Source organism: Tupaia chinensis, unplaced genomic scaffold (genome assembly GCF_000334495.1).
Source record: "Tupaia chinensis unplaced genomic scaffold, TupChi_1.0 Scaffold000112_1, whole genome shotgun sequence".
NCBI classification, from domain to species: Eukaryota; Metazoa; Chordata; class Mammalia; order Scandentia; family Tupaiidae; genus Tupaia; species Tupaia belangeri.
Window position 1 is genome coordinate 3,197,774 of NW_006159576.1, and position 3,558 is coordinate 3,201,331.

Here is a 3,558-nt window from a genome sequence, read left to right on the forward strand (position 1 = left end):
TGTTGGGTGCATATATGTTCACAACTGTTATGCCGTCTTACTGAATTGTCATTATAAAATGGGATTCTTTATCTCTTTTACAGTGTTCTAATTAAAGCATATTTTACCTGGTATCAGGATAGTAGCTTGTTTGTGTGGACTATTTTTTTTACATCCCTGACTTTCAGCTACGTGTTAATGGGCACACTCAGGCTCCCCGACCCCCATCCTTCCCAGCCTCTAGCAGTCATTCTTCATCTTTCTACTTCTATTGGTTTGTTTTTTAAACAGGTGATGTGAGTTTCTTGTAGGCAGTATATACTTGGTTTCTTTCTTCCCATTTCATCCATTCTGTTATTCCATACCCGTTAAATGAGAGTTTTACCTGTTTACTGTTTACATTCAGGGTTCTAATAGATAAAACTTTTGCTAGGTGTTTTCTGATTGTTATGTGTATTCTTTTGTTTCTTTTTTTCCAATTTTATTGTCTTTAACTGTGGTTTTGTGATTTTTTTTTTTTTTTGTAGTGAAAGGGCTTGATCCTTTCTCATTTGTGCATCGTCTCCCAGTATGCTGTTTTTTGGGGGTTTTTTTTCCATGTTTCTTTACGGTGGTATTGACCTTTTGCTTCCAAATGTTGGACTCTTAAGAGTTGTAAAGCCGGTCTAGTCATAGTGTATTCTCTCAATTTTTGCTCATTTGAAAAAGGCTTTCTTTCTCTTCCTATTCTGAAAATAGATTTGCTGGGTATAGTATTCCTGGTTGGCAGATTTTTCTTTTAGCGTTTTGAACATATCATCCTATTCTGAGTCTGTACAGTTTCTACAGAGAAATCTGCTGTTACTCTGATGGAAATTCCATTACATGTAACTTGATGCTTTTCTCTTAATACTTTCACAATTGTCTCTTTTGAGTTTCGTCATCCTAATTATAATATGCCTCAGCAAGGACCTCTTTGGCTTGAAACTGCTTGGAGATCTTTGAACTTCTGTCAGGTTGTCCATGTATCTTCCAGCACTTGCGAAGTTTCCAGTTACTATTTTTATCAAGTAAATTTTCTGTTCCTGTCTTTGTCTCTTCTCCTTTCAGTACTTCCATAATAAAAATATTTGTTCACCTGATGATATCCCAGAAATCCTGTAGGGTGTCTTTTTTTTATTTTCCTCCCTTAACGGGGAATGATCGCATAAGATTTATCTGCTAGGCCTAAAATTCTTTCTTGTGCTTATTCTAGTCTGCTGGTGAAGCTCTCTGTTGTGTTTGTTTTTCTGTAAACAAATGAGCATGGCTCATCCTCACAAAAACAAGCCACAGGTCTCCAGGCTTTGGTTACTGGACCCTAGTGTGGCCTCAACACTTGGCAAGTTCACGTGTTTTGGGATTTCTCTCTGTTGAGTTTTTCCTTCTGTTCTTGTATCATTAACCTGATTTCAATGAATTGTCTATTGGTATACATTATTTATCTCCCTGACTTTTTTAGAATAATTATTTTAAATTCCTTCTCAGAAAATTTCCCTTTATTCAGGATCTATTACTGGATACTTATTACATTCCTTTGGAAGTGTCAAGTTTCCTTGATTTTTTTTTTTTCATGACTCTTGTGTTCCTACAAGAGTATCTGTGCATCTGGTGGGGTAGTCGCCATGTCCAGTTTTGGGGGTAGCTTTCTAAGTGGAAGAGTTTTTCATGAGAACAGTTTATCCTTTCTGTTGATTAGGTAAGCGTTTTGGTTTTGGATGGGTATAGCAGTATAGTCTCTGCAGGTTTTTGTTGTGGTGGTTGTATTCATGGACAGTGCTGGCTTTGAGTGTCTTGGTGTTGTAGATTTCAAATGCAGTTTTGTGGTAGGTGGGGATGACCAAGTGAGCTACTTGGCCATAAGCAGTGGCAGAGGCTGGGGGGGGGTTGTCTGCAGTCTCCAGCAAACCTATTAACTCCAGCAGTGAAGTTACCTGGGATGGCAGGGTCAGAGTGCTGGTGGGAAGAGTCTGGAGGGCCTTCGTGGTGGTAGGACTCAGATGCTGTAACTACAGTCAGTGTTGGACTCAGCGATGGTAAGGAGTGGGGGTCGGCTGTGTCTGGAAGGCCTTTGCAGAAAGGACAGACCCGTGTGCTTGAGCTGCAGTATCAGGCCCCACATCTGTTAGTAACAGGGGCTTAAAGGGCCTGATGGGAAAGATTACCTTTTATATGCATCTGTTAATTGAGGAAGCCCAAATCATTTAGAAATAATTCTCTATCATCGTGCATCAGTGTTGAGGCTGCACCAGGGTCCAAGAACCACAGCCTGGAGACCTGTGGCTTGTTTTTTGTAAAACTGTATGGGAATACAGCCACGTTCACTTGTTTACACATCCTCCACAGTTGCTGTCACGCTACACGAACAGAGCTGAGGAGTCGAAACAGAATACATGAACTGCAAATCCTGAGCTATTTACCATCTAGCTCTTTGCAGAAATCTATCAATTTCAGGATTACATCAAAGAAGCCTAACTCAAGAAAGGTTAAAAATAAAAACAAACTGTAATGGACTATCCTGAGGAAAACTAGCCACCCAAGACGTCACTATGAGCAGCTTTCCATTCCTTATACCTTTTAGAACATCTGATGTCCCCAGAACCACACTCAGGCCACACTGAGTATAAAGGGTTACAAATATTCAGATTTTATTATAAATAAAATACTGTTTTTTTTTTAAACATATAAAATGCCAAGTGTTGCATTTTATTAACCACCCTGAAGAGCAAGACTGTAGAGATTAAGGCAAACAGTGAAGGTGAAGGCACATGTAAAGGGCCACAGTTGGAATTAGAGGGGAACGTTCCAGGGAACGGCGGCAGTACCTACTCCCTGTGACACCCAGAATTCTGCAGCAGCCACCACGTCAGTATTACTATAGAAAGTACAGATTAACTGGAACTAAACAATGAAATAATGGCTATATTGCAGGAGTGTAATTAAGGTATCATCTTGTAAAGAATTTTCATTTTAAAAATAAAATTCTGTTTAAAAATATGCCACACAGATGGAAATGAACAGGAAAAAAAAAAAAATGAAACCAGAACAAAAATCCCACTGTGGCCTAAGACTTGCTGGAGCGAACCTGACCCAAACTCCTTTGGCAATCTATCTTCCGTCCTTTCCCTGCAACCTTGACCAAAATGCTCACATCAGGATATGGCCACTGTTTAGGTAGAGGAACCAGGCAGGAAGCACTGATGTGAACACTTGGCAGGAAAGAGCCACACCTCTTGTGAGGGTAGAAGAAGCCAGAGAGAAGCAAGAGTGAAAGCTTAGGGCTCTGCTGGGTCCGCTCTGGTATGCCCCATGGAGAAGGACCGGGGAGGTGGTATCACTGAGAACTCAGGACCCACCTCTCCCAGTCTCCGAGGAGTACCTCTGTCCCTGATGTCCACAAAGTGCTCACCTATAATGTGCTCCCTTCTAAAACTGTCTCCTCCTGGTCAAACTGCAGTCAAGGCCTTTCTAGCTCATTCCTGACTAGATCCACATGGTGTCAAAGATCTCATTCTGCAAACTTTCTCAGTCCCATCCTATCCCGTCACCCCGACATTCCTG